The sequence below is a fragment of the Anguilla anguilla genome, chromosome 7 (assembly GCF_013347855.1).
Source record: "Anguilla anguilla isolate fAngAng1 chromosome 7, fAngAng1.pri, whole genome shotgun sequence".
Taxonomy (NCBI): domain Eukaryota; kingdom Metazoa; phylum Chordata; class Actinopteri; order Anguilliformes; family Anguillidae; genus Anguilla; species Anguilla anguilla.
The window spans coordinates 31,129,915-31,146,762 of NC_049207.1; the positions used below are offsets into that span (position 1 = coordinate 31,129,915).

Sequence of the window (16,848 nt, forward strand, 5' to 3'; positions counted from 1 at the left end):
CAGATCAATCTGGAAAAGTCTTAAGGACATGACAGATTACAAAAAACGCCCCTGCTCCCCTCCAGATAATGACCCTAACCTCCCAGATAAATTAAATGAGTTTTATGCAAGGTTTGAAAAACTTATTCCATCAGCCATCCCCCCTACTCCCACTCCAATGCCACCCTTCTGCATTCAGGAGCATGAGGTGAGAGCTACATTCAAGAAGCTGAACGTCAGGAAAGCAGCAGGGCCAGATAGGATCAGTCCTGCTCTGCTGAGCCACTGTGCTGCTCAATTGGCCCCAGTGTTTTCCAACATATTTAACACCTCTCTACTGTACAGTCCCAAAGTACTTCAAACTCTCTACCATCATTCCTGTGCCAAAGTCCTCAAAGATCACCTGCCTCAGTGACTTCAGACCAGTTGCCCTAACATCTGTGGCCATGAAAGCATTTGAGCGCATCATTCTGTCATACTTGAAATCCTGCACCTTCCCACTGATGGACCCATATCAATTTGCCTACCAAGCCAACCGGTCTGTTGAGGATGCAGTCAGCATAGCACTCCACCATTCCCTGCAACACCTTGAATCACCGAACACCTCCACACACATCCTGTTTATAGACTTTAGTTCCGCCTTTAACTCCATCAACCAACTCAAACTCTTTACCATACTCTTGGACATGAACATTGACCCAGCCCTATGCCACTGGATTAGGAGCTTACTGTGGAATAGGCCACAGAGGGTGAAGGTTAATAACCTAACCTCACACCCTCCTACCCTCAGTACAGGAGCTCCTTAGGACTGTGTTCTCTCCCACTGGCTCTTCTCACTGTACACCACTCACTTTACATCCAAGGACAGTTCTGTAAAAACAATCAAATACGCAGACGACACAACCATTGTAGGTCTCATCTCCAACAATAATGAAACCCAGTACCGCATTGAGGTGGCCCAAGCTGTCACTTGGTGCGCAAACAATGACTTCCTTCTTAATGCAGCCAAAACCCAAGAACTCATTATTGACTTCCGATGCATGCCAAATCCCAAAATACCCATACAAATAAATGGAGACCACATCACCACCACCGACTCTTTTAAATTCCTCAGAACATACATTATGGCACCAGTAACATCCTGCAGCTCCCGATCAGTGGCCTCGCTGAAGAGTTCATGGTGTCACGGATACGGGAGGCCCTCCAGTACAGAGAATCTAGGGATCCAAAAGTGGTATCTGCTGGTATCCAGGTTCAAACGGGCAGGAAATGGAGCGCAGACAAATCTTTGGAGGTGGCTGAGTCACGGCTGAGACAGAAGGCACTGGTGGGGTCCGTAGCAACAGGGCGTGCAGGCATAGGCTACTTCCCAGTGACCAGGGTTGACAACGTCCAGGGCAAAAAGCGGCAACATCTTGTTCAGGAGGAAGTGCGGGCAGGCGTGGAGGAGGTACGAGCCAGCAGGATGGTAGGGATGGGACAGCAAGGAGCATGGTCTAGATGGGAAAGTGTACTGCAATGAAAGATCACCTGGTCCAACATCTGGCAAGCAGACTTCCATCGCATCAGGTTCTTAGTCCAAGCTGTCTATGATGTCCTACCAAGTCCAGCAAACCTTCACATCTGGGGCAAAAGTGAGACACCTTCCTGCCCTCGTTGTTCTGGAAGAGGATCCTTGGAACACCTCCTTAGCAGCTGCCCAAAAGCCCTTGGAGATAGTCGCTGAGAGTGTAGCCACAGCCATCAACACCAACTAGGGCCACCACCAGCCAAAGATCATCACGTTCCTAAGAGCCAAAGAGAAGCCCCACCTACAACCTAGAGCAAAGTCTGGTCTCCTCACCACTGCCACCGACTGGCAACTAGAAGTGGACCTGGGCAAGCAGCTGAAGTTCCCAGCCCGGATAACATCAACACGGCTTTGACCAGACATGATCATCGTTTCAGAGTTCACCAAGCAACTGATCATGCTGGAACTCACAGTGCCCTGGGAAGAGCGTATGGACGAGGCCAACGAGAGGAAGCGCACCAAGTACCAGGAGCTTGTGGAAGAGTGTAGAAGGCAAGGTTGGCGAACTTGCTGTGAGCCTGTGGAGGTGGGCTGCCCAGGATTTGCAGGGCATTCATTCTGCAAAGCGTTTACACTACTGGGCATCACCGGGGAGGCAAAGAGGAAGGTCATCAGATTCGCTACTGAAGCTGCGGAGAAGGCCACTAGGTGGCTTTGGATCAAGAGGGCAGATCCGTGGGCGAATGCTGGTGGGACGCAAGCTGGGGTCTGATCAACCCCGGCTGGGTTGCCTGGGCGAGGGTGTCTGATGTTGAAAGACCCGAAACACCCAATGACCCCAGGTTCCCCAGGATGTATCTTTCATCATCAGCAATATCCTGAAGTGGAAAACTAACACTGTGCACATCATTGCAAAAGCTCAACAACAACTTTATTTCCTTAGACAGCTTTAAAAATACTGGGTCAAGCATCAACTTCTTGTTCTGTTCTGCTAAGCCATCATCGAGTCCATCATCGTATCCTCTATTACAGTATGGTACGGCAGCACAGACAGTCAAACACAGAAAAAACTACAGCGGATTGTCAACAAGGCATCCAAAATCATAGGCCACCCACTCCCCTCAGTTGAATCTCTAAATACTCACCGAACTGTAAAGCGAGCAAAGAAGATCATCTCCGACCCCTCACATCCTGCTCATCACCTCTTCCAGCTCCTTCCCTCAGGGAGGCGCTACAGGTCATTGTCCACTAGGACTAAACGCTTCACTAACAGCTTTTTTCCCTTAGCTATCAGGACTCTGAACTCCTCCCTCTAGCCCCCTCCTCACATACTACTGACATGCATTACCATACACCTATTATATATGGTTGTGTGTACAATTTTTTATTTTTGTGATGTTGACTTGTACCCCTGTATTGTGTTATGCTAATATGTGGATTGTCTGCTGTCCATTTATGTATTGTGCTGCGTATAGTGCTGAGTATAACATAACACACTGTACCGAAAACAAATTCTACCGGCATTGGCCGTGTGGCTAATAAACAATCAATCAAAAAAATCTATCTAATAATTAGTTGGCAGAAAGCGTAATCAGCTAACACTTATTTGTTATATTGGGTAGTCCAGTATGCTAAAACAGTTAGCAACTTCGGCTACCAAGCCATTTGACTAGCAAGCTAGCTAACTAACCCTATCCGGAAAATATTCAGTCTGTCAAACCTGTTTGACGGCTTGTCAGTCGTGTACATTCCGTCAATGACTACCTGGGCCATGCTTCGATGTGACAAAGCTAACTAATAATACTGATTTTGGGATAAACATATATTTTTTATTTGAGCAGTAATACTTACATAGATGACATTTTATCTGTGTTCAGTAGATAGAGACAGAGACAGTAAATCAAGTTCTATCCACTTATGTTTTGCTCCAGAAAACGATGTCAGATAGGTCTATCAGCAAACATTTGGCTATTAGCTATGCCCAGAAGTCCTCAATAATAATAGTATTTTCCAAGAAATTATGAGAAATCGTTGACAACATTTCATTAGGTGCAGCGTCTTTTTCTGCTAACAGTAACACAGAGTGAATGCGTAAGTGAATGTGATGATAAGAAAATGTTTTGGTTACGCTGACCTATAAAACGCTATTCCAAAAGAAAAATCAGACATGTTATACATTGTTAGAAAGCATATACTCTCACCTACTGAATGAATTGTCAATCAAGCAAACTGTACTAAAAATGGTGACAACGCCATAAACAACATGTGTGGTATTATGCACAGCTATTTCCGAAGGTACCCAGGCATCACAAATGAGCATAGCCTATATTTCACAAACGGATTGTCCAAGACAATATATGACCACTCAAAAGGGACATCTCTACGCGTAAAACCAATGGTAAGGTTGTATATTTATTTAGTCCCAGATTTACTGTAAAATTCGCTATTTAGTGTGGTTGCCTTAGACAATCACACTACTATTATCTCACATATTATTAGTGTGGTTGCCTTAGGCAAACACACTATTATTATTGCACATATTATTTATTATTCCACCCATTTTTTGGACCGCTACTCCTCCCAGTTTTCACACCACATACACGTGCCATATGTCAAATTGACCGGCTTCTTTGGGAATCATGTGCTATTACTTTGTGGAAAGTTTCGCTGCACGGTTTTTGAGAAATATGACTTTTTGTGGCCAATTTTTCCCATTGAAAATGAATGGGGACTGTGACGTCATACATATGTGAGTTATGAAGTTACAGCATTGGTCGGCTTTGCACACGTGATGCAGTCCGCTCTCCGTTTTCACCTGGTTTATCTACTGGGTATTCAGAACCCAGATACGGTGCATATCTCTCTTTTGTCGTAATTACAGAAAACACACATTCGTAAACCTCAAATGCTTTATACCACAATTTAGATAAGACCTTGACGAAGACGTACATGCACGTGTTGTTCAAACGAGGTTTCCTGGCGACTTAGCCACCAGAAAGGATATAGCTGAATGCGGAAGTGAACGCGATAAAACGGTATTCCAAATGCAAAATTACAAATGAAAACGCTGTCAGCTAGGTATATCAACATACATATGGCTTAGGCATACCCAGAAATCCTCAATAATAATAGTATTTCACAAGATATTACGCAAATTCGTTGACGTTTCATTAGGTGCAGCGTCTTTGAATGCTAGTGCTAACAGAGTGAATGCATTCAATGCGATGACGAGAAAACTTTCGGTTGACCTAAAACGGATATTCCAAAACCAAAATTAGACACGTTATACATGGTTAGAAAGCTTATACTCTCACCTACTGAATGAATGAATTCTCAAACAAGCCAGACTGTACTAAAAAGGGCAACAACGCCGTCAACAAAACGTGTGCAGCAGCTTCTGGTCGGGTCTTACTCCAGAAAAAGATGTCAGCTTGTAATACCACACATGTTGCTTTGGGTGTTCTCGAACTTTGTAGTACAAACTGGCTTGATCTACACTTCATCGATCCAACAGACGATAGAATAAGCTTTCTAGCTATGTATAATATGCCAAATTTTACTTTTGTAACACCGTTTAATATCCCAGCGTATTGGATACTTTGGTCTCATTAGAGCTGCATTACTCATTCAGTCTGTTGTAGCAGGGAAAGAAACGCTTTCTCACCCCAACGCGTTTGCTAAAGTACACAACTCCACTTGCATCTTGTTGATGCACCCCTTGCTGCAATAGAAGCTAGTAGTACTGGCTACCAGCCGATACTTATTCACAGAAGCTGTATTTAAAATGAGTTAAAATGCAACTATTTTAACACATATTTCTCGCCTCATTTTCGTTCTTTGAAATTCGGCTCGGCTAACACGTAATAGGCTACTCTGTCTATGAGTTGGTCTCAGAGATAACAGATTAGACTCTGAATTACAGCTCAATTAAATGTTTTTAGTTGTGTCGTTAAAATGAGCTGAAATTCACGCAAAATCATACATCAATCAAATTAATCTCCCCAGCCCTGTCTTGCTTTTTTAAAATGGTGCGATCACGCAGTGTAGACGTAGGGTTTTTCCAAGACCGTCTGAACATGCCAGCTAGCTTTATGATTCACCGTCACTCGTCACTGCATACCGCAAGTAAAACACTGAGATTTCAAGTTTTGATGAAAGGATAATTTAGCTCTGAATATATGTGTCGCGAATAAACTCGTTGCCGTGATGTTATAGCATGTACACAATACTCTGTCTCTCTCTACAGAAACTGTTCGCTCTGTTCAGCATAAAGTCGACTTTGCATTGGCGGCAACCACACTTCACAATTTCTGCAGGAATTGTCTAGTTAGGGGTCCAAGCAGCGAAGCTGGTGGAACCCTATTGTATCTGTTCGGATTATTATTATTAGGGGTCCAAGCAGCGAAGCTGGTGGAACCCTATTGTATTTGTTAGGATTATTAGGGGTCCAAGCAGCGAAGCTGGTGGAACCCTATTGTATTTGTTAGGATTATTAGGGGTCCAAGCAGCGAAGCTGGTGGAACCCTATTGTATTTGTTAGGATTATTATTAGGGGTCCAAGCAGCAAAGCTGGTGGAACCCTATTGTATTTGTTAGGATTATTATTAGGGGTCCAAGCAGCGATGCTGGTGGAACCCTATTGTATCTGTTAGGATTATTAGGGGTCCAAGCAGCGAAGCTGGTGGAGCCCTATTGTATTTGTTCGGATTATTATTATTATTAGGGGTCCAAGCAGCGAAGCTGGTGGAACCCTATTGTATTTGTTAGGATTATTATTAGGGGTCCAAGCAGCGAAGCTGGTGGAACCCTATTGTATCTGTTCGGATTATTATTAGGCGTCCAAGCAGTGAAGCTGGTGGAACCCTATTGTATCTGTTCGGATTATTATTATTATTATTATTATTATTATTATTATGGGTCCAAGCAGCGAAGCTGGTGGAACCCTATTGTATCTGTTCGGATTATTATTAGGGGTCCAAGCAGCGAAGCTAGTGGAACCCTACTGTATTTGTTAGGATTATTATTATTATTAGGGGTCCAAGCAGCGAAGCTGGTGGAACCCTATTGTTTTTGTTAGGATTATTATTCTTATTTTTCTCCGCTAAAAGTGTCTGAGGCTCAGCAACCATAAGTCCTAGAGAAATCAAATTTGGCAGGTGGGTTCCTATGGCCCCCCACTACTCAGGCACTCAAAATCACCTATGTCGGCCAGATGGTGGCGCTATAACAAAGGGTCATGCGTAAAAGGCCATAACTCCCACACCATAAATTAGATCAACACAAAACTTAATCAACCTATGCATCTGAACGTGGTCTACAACTTTGCCATTGGCTCCACCTATGTCCGCCATATTGTTTGCTCGCCATTTACACTTTTTAGTTAGGGCGTGGAAGTTTTCTCCGCTAAAATGTCTGAGGCTCAGCAACCATAAGTTGTAGTAGTAGTAGTAGTAGTATTTTTTATTTAGTCATCACACACAATACAATAAATATAAACAGTCTAGACAGTATAAACAAGTCAACAATCTATGTATTAGGTAGTGACTGAAAAGGCACAGGCAGAAGCATAATGCTTATATATGCCTATCCTACATTCTTTTCAATTTAAGCTACCCTCCAAAAATAAACATAATAACAAAATAAAAATCAATAACTTTATAAACCATTCTTTTGAAAACCAAAAGCGAATTACACATTCTTACATTTATATTAGCATTATTCCATAATTTAACCCCAACAATAGAAATACATCTCCTTTTAATCCCTTTTTTAGCTTTTTGTACAGTAAACTTACAAACATCTCTCAAATCATATTTGCACTCCTGTATTGAAAAAAACCTTTGTACACAGTCTGGGAGTGACTTTGTTTTAGCTCTAAACATGATTTGCATTATTTTATAATATACCAAATCATTAAATTTCATAACATGGGATTTTATAAACATTGGATTAGTGTGATCATAGTAACCAGCCTTATTAATAATACGTATGGCTCGTTTTTGTAGTATGACTATTGAATTTATAGTCGTTTTAAAGGTCGACCCCCACAATTCCACACAGTAAGATATATAAGGAAGTATAAGTGAGCAATAAATTATATACAAGGCCTTATAATTTAATATATCCCTAGATTTATACAGGATTGCTATTGACTTTGAAATCTTTAATTTAATATAGTCAATATGTTGTTTCCATGTTAATTTATGATCAATCACAACCCCTAAGAATTTTGTCTCAAAAACTCTTTCAATTTCAACATCACAGATTTTTAATTCAATATCCCCATCAATTTCTTTTTGATTACCAAAATCCATGAATTTAGTTTTCTTAATATTGAGAGACAATTTATTAACATCAAACCAAGTTTTGAGAATTTCCAGCTCCCTTTCAATAGCATACAAAAGTTCCTTTAAATTTTTCCCAGAGCAAAATAGATTTGTATCGTCTGCAAAAATTAACCTTTCAGTAACATTGCAAACATCATTAATATAAAGTAAGAAAAGTTTTGGACCAATCACCGATCCCTGGGGTACCCCACAGGTGACCTTCCTAAATCCTGACACAGTCTCATTGATTTGCACACATTGCTGTCTATTTTCCAAGTAGCTTTCCAGCCAAGAGTAAGCTATACCTCTTATTCCATACTTCTCTAATTTTCTCAATAATTGGCTGTGATCTATAGTATCAAAAGCCTTCTGTAGGTCAATATAAATACCAATAGAACACTCATCATTTTCAACTGCCTTTGTTATTTCTTCTACCATCTCCATTACTGCATATGTAGTAGTTCTATTTTCCCTAAATCCATACTGGTGTTCACTCAATAATTCATATTTACCAATGAAGAGATGCAATTGTTTCACAAATAATTTCTCTAATATTTTTGAAAATTGAGGAGGAAGGGACACCGGTCTATAATTATCCATGTAGTGCTTATCTCCATTTTTAAATATTGGTATTACCTTTGCTGATTTCATATTATTAGGAAAAACACCTCTGTGAAAAGACAGATTACATATATAGGTCAGAGGTCTTACAATAACATCAATTACTTCTTTAATAATTACCATGTCAATGGAATTTATATCAGTTGATGTTTTGTTTTTGAATTTTCTTACAATTTCAGTTATATCAGTTTCATTTACCCCATAAAGGAACATATAACTGATATTACCATTAATCAGATTATCAAACAAATCTTTTTTATCATCAGGCACAACCATTTTGCTGGCCAAAGTAGTGCCAACACCCACAAAATAGTCATTGAAATCATCAACAATGCTTTTTATATTGTCCACTGTAGCATCAGAGCTATTTAAAAAATAACTTGGAAATTCAGATTTATAAGATCTATTCCGAATAATATGATTAATTACTTTCCAAGTCCTTTGAATGTTGTTTTTACTCTCCTCTAATATTTTATTGTAGTATTCCTTCTTCTGTAATCTCATAATGGAAATCAATTTATTCTTATACAACTTATATTTTTCTTCACTTTCACTGGTTCTCAATTGTAAATATTTCTTATAAAGTAAAATTTTCTTTTTGCATGCCCTTTGCAGACTTTTTGTCATCCATGGCTTTCCTTTATATTTATCCTTCAACCAGCACTTTCTAATAGGACAATGTTTGTTATATAACTCTATGAATGTGAACAAAAATGCATCATAGGCCTGATTAGGATCATCAACATACACCTTATCCCAGTTGTAATTTATAAGGTCCATCTTTAAGGCCTCAATTCTTTCTGGTGTCCTTATTCTTACTAATTTACAAGAAGGCTCACTCACACCAACTGAACATTTAACCTTTAAATTATGTGAAATCACAAAAATAGGAAGATGATCACTGATATCACTTAAAAACAAACCACTTGTTGCTTGGTCATGAACATTAGTAAAAATGTTATCAATAAGTGTGGCACTTTCTTTAGTTATCCTACTAGGTTTATCAATAAGGGGCCAGAGACCAAAACTAAACATTACATTACAAAAGTCTGTTGTTAGTTTATGTTCATTATATTTTAACAAGTCTATATTAAAGTCACCACAAACAAAAAGTGATTTCTTATGACATACTTTCCCAAAAATATCAGCTATGGTATTCATAAATTGATCAATGCAAGAACCAGGCGTTCTATATATGCAACTCAAAATTATACTCTTAAATTTAGTAGAATGAATTTCAATTGTCAAACTCTCCATGATATCATTAACAATTGTACTGTCAATTACCTTACACTGAAAATCTTTCTGTACATAAAAGGCAACCCCACCACCCCTTTTATTTATCCGGTTTACATTAAAATTGTCATACCCTTCTAACACAAAATCAGCACCCTTTTCATTTGTTAACCAAGTCTCACTTATGGCAATGGCCTGAAATGTATGTTTTAATGATTTTAAATAATCTTTGATTTGAACAAAATTCGTATAGAGGCTTCTGCTATTAAAATGTATGATTGAAAAACCCTCCAAATTAAGACTATTAAACAGATTCTCAGAATAATATTCAGAATTTGATTTGTAATCATTATAAAAATTTGCCTCAGGATCAATGTTATTTTCAAAACTAAATGATTTATGTTCAATCAAATTAGAAAACTTAAATTTAACTCCTCACATTTTTTCTTGTTACATATATTCTTAACAAAGGAATTTTCATTCTCAGAGAAATCACTACTCTCAGTTTCTTCAATAAGAAAATGAAAATCTTCATCTGTCATTTTATGAAGAAAAAAAGTGGTTTAGAAATACAATTTGCAAATATTTCCGTTGCAACCCGACCTCATCTATAAACATTGTCACTTATATTGATCCAAATCTCTCAGATTCCGTACCACAACCACCTTGGCTTGCTCTGGTGGTCCATTTAACTTTATAAACACTTTTCCATTCCTTGTCCATGTTGCTTGTATTTTGTTTTGCTTTCTGAGGATACGGCCATTCATAGCAATTTCAGCATTTTTCTTCGTCAGGTGCTCATTTACATACACCCCAGTATCCTTAAGTTTTTTGGACTGTCTCAACACTTCAACCTTATACTTTCGATTTACAAACCGGTCAACAATCATTGGCTTGTTTTTTTTATCCTTGCGTGGGAGAATGTTACAGGCTGAAATTTGCTGTCTCTCTAGCTGAATGTTCTTACTGCTCAGGAATTGAACCACTTGTTGCTCTAAAGTGTGCAGCTCCTCAAGTGGTGTGTCCTCACCTTGTCGGTCACCGGCTGCAGCCCTGGCATAGCTGCAATGTTTGGTATCCAGCCCAGTGATGATAAGGTCATCCGCACGGGAGTACTGCTCCAAGTCGTCAATCCTTTGTTCCAGCAGTTCGAACCTCTGGTCCCTTTGGTTGATTGTAACCCTCAGCTCATGGACCTCCTCCATTAGACCCATGAGGTTAACTTGCTGTTTTACCACTTTGCTGATCTCCTCAGACATAAAATTGAGGGATTTTTTAATCTCTTCTAATTCCTCTGCCAGCTTTTTGGTTGTAATCGCCATCTTTTTTTCAAGAAGGTCACAAAAAAGAAGAAAAAATAATCAATTCTGGGTAAGCTTAAGGAAATACTGCTCTGTTGCCAATCACCATGTGCTCCCAGGCCCTTAACAATGTCCTTGATCAAAAAAAACACCAAATTGACACAATTTCCAAAACATGGAAGTAAAACATTGCTGTGCCATCAGCAATGATTTAATTTTAAATGGATGGCACCATATTTTGGTGATTTCTGAAGGATTGCAGAGAGACTCTGAACAAGGGAAAGGCAGTGGCAGCCATCTTGGAGTGAGAGTGAGAGTGATTCTTAGACCAACGAAATTTAGTAGGTGCATTCCTCTGGCCCCCAACTACTCAGGCACTACAAATCACCTATGTCGGCCAGATGGTGGCGCTATAACAAAGGGTCATACTTTAAAAGGCCATAACTCCCACACCATAAGTGAGATCAACACAAAACTTCATCGACCGATGCATCTGAATGTGCTCTACAATTTACCATTTGGAGCACCTATGTCCGCCATATTGTTTGCCCGCCATTTGGACTTCTTTATTAGTTGGGGTGCGGAAGAGCTGGAGCTCCAAATCTAAGTGTTACGACATCTAGTAAACTTCTTTACGGCAAGCGACATCCATGGCGACGCAAGTAATCCGACACCGTAGGGTCTAGTTTTTATCAGTGAGGGGAGGGTCTGAACGTCGGGGAAGCAATGGAAGACAGCACCAGCCAGAGTGCATGCTAGGCTATTAAAGGTTTGTTAGTAAAAGCTTTTTGAGAGGATGAATAATTACTTTTCTTTGGCATGGATCCATTTGAAGACAGTATTGGGTGACTTTGTTTAGTCTTTAAATCTGTCATTATGCTGAGAAATAGCTAAACCATTTTATTGGTAGGTTTTCAGTTTCTGTGCACACACGCGAAAACACGCTGGTATAATAAAACAATGATGGCAATACATGTATAGTCCGCTTCGTTCCGTTGCTACCATAATATAACAAAATATCTTGTGTCTACAGCTGCAGTTTCTCGCTGCAATTTCAAATATTTAATATAAACAAAAGAAGCAATTCATGCTGTACTCTGCCAATGTCTAAATACATAATACGGTACTCTGAGCGTAGGAAGCAGTTAGCATGGATGGCGAGTTGATATTTCATTTTTTGCTACTAAAAGTTTGTTAGTAAAAGCTTTGCGAGGATGAATCATTACTTTTTATTTGGCATGGATCCATTTGAAGACAATATCGGGTGAGTTCGTTTAGTCTTTAAATTCGTCATTATGCTGAGAGATATCGTATTCTCAATTTAATCTCTAAATTGACTGTAAGCTTAGGGTTGTAACTAGGTAGCTGTTTCGTAGGTGACTTAGTTAATGCACTCGTCTTAACTATTGCTTGTATTTTTGCATAGACTGCGTTGTTGCTGTTCTTGTTTGTGTTAGTGTTAATCAGTTTAACTTACAGGGTCCAATTTCAACTATGCGGTTGTTCCCTACACTTGGAACGGTAGGCTACTTCTCTCTAGGGTTTTTGACACACTTCTTCCTGATTATGATTATACACTTTGTTGTACGTCGCTCTGGATACGTCGTGTCTGCCAAATGCCTGTAATGTAATGTAATGTAATATTCCGTAGCAACAAGATAAACCCGACATTAGCCCTAAAATATGCCAATACAGCAGCGAAAACGCTGCTCACTGAATAACGAAATAAACGAGACAAAGTTTTTTTACATTATACCATGTCATTCTACAGTCAATATCTGGTACTAAACATTGAATAAATATACAATCTTACCATTGGTTCTACGCGTAGAGCTGTCCCTTTTGCGACTGAGTGAGCATATATTGTCTTGGACAATCCGTCTGTGAAATAGACGCGCATTTGTGGCTACCTTCAAAAATAGCTGTGCGTAATACCACACCTGTTGCTTACGGCTTTGTCGCCCTTTTTAGTACAATTTAGCTTGATTGACAAATAATTTATTCAGTAGGTGAGAGTATAAGCTTTCTAACGATGTATTACATGTCTGATTTTGCTTTTGGAATAGCGTTTTATAGGTCAGCGTAACCGAAAGTTTTCTCATCTGCCAATGTCTAAATAAGTAAAACGGTAGGCTGCTCTGCGCGCAGCACGCATGGCGCGAGTTGACATTTTGTCTTTTGTTTCGTTTTTTCTCAATGTCGTGTTTATTATTTGAAAGGTGTATTTATGTTTCATTATTCTATCTGTCTCTGGGGCACTCTGAAAAGTGCATTCTCTGCTAAGCTGAGCAATGGATTGGAATATGTGTCTGACGTAGTGTTGCACGGTATTCCGATACTTCAGCACTTTTTCGGTACGTAAAAAAAGATAAACGGTTCGGTATTAGAATTTTCCGACGTTCGGTAGTTTAGTGTCAAATGTAAAAGCCAGGGAAATGTGTCTCCCGCATTACTGATTTAGAGGATGAAAAGTGTAATTTGTAAGAATCTTCGCCAGATGGCAGTAGCAACTAAGGTTGCCAAGTGAGGTGACGTGCGCTTGTGCATTCAGTTAGCTGATACAGCGCAAGCTTCGATTCAGTTGACTTCAGTAGCAATAGGTGTTCTAATCTGTAAATATTTAATTATAGATAGATGCTGTGCTGTTATTAAAATATGCTGTTTTTAAATCTATTTAAAGGTGAAAGACCTGTTTAAAGATTATTTAGTTTACAACTGTTTAATTTTAGAAATATATTTAATATATTTCTCTATTGTTTAGTGTTGTAACACTATAGACCTATGCTTATTAATATGTTGAACAGGCTGCAACTTAAAGGTTGTTAATAAACCAGGTTTTTAATAAACCGTGAATTTGAAAATGAGGTCAACCCTTGTGCACATTACGTTTCTGATCTATTAAGGTAATTTCAGTATCAGTTAGGTACTGAGTATTGAATCAGTATTGCTTCAGTATCGAGTATCGTGATACTAAACCTGGTATCGGGATCAAAGTCAAAATTTGGTATTGTGACAACAATAGTCTAACACCTTTTTTAGTTGCGGCGCAGAAGCACTGCATACACGCCGGACCATCTAAGTGTTACGACATGCCATCTAAGTGTTACGACATAGTAAAGGCCTTTACGGGAAGCGGCCAGGACATATCCATGGCGACGTAACTAAGTCATCCGACAGCGTCTCTTAGCACAAAATTGGCCATAAGTCATCAATATTTTATACGATCATCATGATATTCAGTAGATATGTTGGGTGAAGGCATATGATCATGAGGACAAAGCCATTTTCAAATCGCTCCATAGGGGGCGCGATGGTGCCAATGCTTGGACCCCTCCCAACGCCGCTTGCGGCTTTAATTGAAATTGAGTGTGTTTAAGTAGGTTAGTGGTATTATATAATGTGGATATTTCACACTGTAATGTAAGCGTTAGTTAGTAGTCTAATCGTTTTTGTGACGCATACAACGGCGATGAGGAGAGTGCTGGAACATTGCCAAAACGTGGTCGACGGTTAAAAATTGTTTTTATATCGTCCCATCCCCATACAAAAAAACATACAAGAGTACAGAGTATAGAAATACATACAATAGTTAATTATTACACATTTAGGTACTGTGCAGCATTGTGTGACAATATTTGTGCATTATGTTTAAATCTGATATCAATGTTTCATCTTAAACCTTCATAAGGGGCTCGTGTATATGCTTTACAATGGACTAAAGGCATTATATTCCTTTTTGGACAGATTTTGGATTTGTTTCTGGACCCCTAGCTATTTTAGACCACTGTACCGACAGAAAGCTTGTAATTACCACTTAAAATGATGCACAGTGAGTTCCTTCAGTAAAGTTGATTTGTAGTGAAATCTGGGAATTTGTTGTGATTTAGGCTACAGCAATGCATAATTCAGACATTTTGGGTAGATTTGGAGACGCTGGGTACACTGCTTAGTTTTTGCATCTTAGATGTGTAGTAATTAGGGTTGGAAAAATGTAAAATGTAAAAATTTTCAAACCACTTTGATATTAAGCTAAATACCGGATCGGACCGGTAATACCGAATTCTACCACTAGGCGCTGCACGTGACTCAGCCGCTCCCGAGTGGAACATAATGAGAGCACATGAATGAGAGTGTAGCGGCTTTACCATTGTCAAGCAAAACTCTAGTTGGTATTTCTATTTGGACCGTTGTTATGCAAAAGCTCTGGTTGGTTTCTGTTTTCACCGTTGTTAACCAAAAACCTCTGGTCGTTAATTCTATGAAAACAATGATTCTATCAAGAAAAAATAGTTCCTTCTCGTTTTATACCATACAATTAGCACAAATTGTGGTCATTTTTGTCATTACATTATTTAATAAAACTGCATGAAACCATACATCAATCAAATTAATCTCCCTAGCACTGTCTTGCTTTTTTAAATGGTGTGGTCGCACAGTGTAGACATAGCTCAGGAGGTAAGACCGATTGTCTGGCAGTCGGAGGGTTGCCGGTTCAAACCCCGCCCCCTTGGGCGTGTCGAAGTGTCCTTGAGCAAGACACCTAACCCCTAACTGCTCTGGCGAATGAGAGGCATCAATTGTAAAGCGCTTTGGATAAAAGCGCTATATAAATGCAGTCCATTTACCAGTCCATTTACCATAACGTTTTTCTAAGACCCTCTGAAATGGGTTTTGAATGCCAGCTAGCTTTATGATAGGTTCGGCGTCACATAGCCAATATTAAAATTCTTGGTTTTAGGTCAGAATGGTCTCACGGCATGCTTGTTATCCCGGCTAGCTAGCTAACTATTGAATTGTATTCAAAACAGCGGTTACTATAAACGCAATCGTTCACAAACGTACGCATGAAAATGCGTCTGTATCCATGAGTTAAATGCGGTACGCCTATTCTGCTGTCCAAATAAGGGACGATTCCGATTTGTAAAGCTAGCAACAGTAACTACAAATGTGATTCAACGTTGCCATCAGTTGTGAAATTGGACATTGAGGGGATGTAACAACAATTAAAAAGCGAAAGAATAATGTTGCTGTTTAAACATTTAGAATGCTGGATTTTGTAGTGCATTGATTTTCTGTTAAAAGGCCGAGGTGTCCCTTTACTGAGAAATAATAACCCGTGGACCAATCAGAATCGAGTGTTCAGCCAAGCCGTTGTATAATGAAACTTGATCTCCTTGTTGCTGGCCTCGGCACTAAATTGCACACAGCCTGTCAATGTTTTTTTTGCACTCAGACACTAGTGCAGGAGTGGCCAACCCCGGTCCTGGGGAGCCGCAGGGTCTGCGGGTTTTTGTTTTCACTTTAAATACAACAACCACTTAGACAAAATAAACCAGGTGAGGTGAGTTAACTGTGTAATCAACTGCTTTAATTGATCAATTAAGTGCCGAGTAAAAACAAAAGCCAGCAGACCCTGCGGCTCTCCAGGACCTGGGTTGGCCACCCCTGCACTAGTGACTCCATTTATAAACAAACATAATATTACGTTAATCACGTTGTCATATTGCTTATTGCTAATGCAATACAAGTTGGATTTAGCGCCATCGGCACAGGTTGCTCATGTAGTCTACTTTTTCATTTGCCAGAACGTCTCATAATGACAAATGCCGGTTCAGTCGGTTTGCATGAAATCAAACTGGTTTAAGCTCATACATCGGACCGGGTGGGCAAAACCGGAAACGGACCCAACCCTGTAGTAATTCTACATATCCCCTTACATTTTATGAACTTGTACCTCAAGAAGTTTTTACTATGCATATATGCAGCAGGTTAAAGTAATCTCCCAGTATTTCTTTGCGGACTAAAAAACAGCAAACTCATTTTAGATTTTTTGCCTCGACAGTTGTATTTGTGGCACTACATTTCGTTCAAAATT

The 16,848-nt window shown here is 39.5% G+C and overlaps 1 protein-coding gene across 7 annotated transcripts in view; it reads left to right on the forward strand.

The window, feature by feature from the left end:
• Positions 1–16,848, forward strand: part of clp1 (cleavage factor polyribonucleotide kinase subunit 1) — a 37,489-nt gene that overhangs the window by 16,255 nt on the left and 4,386 nt on the right. The gene's annotated exons all lie outside the window — the stretch shown is intronic.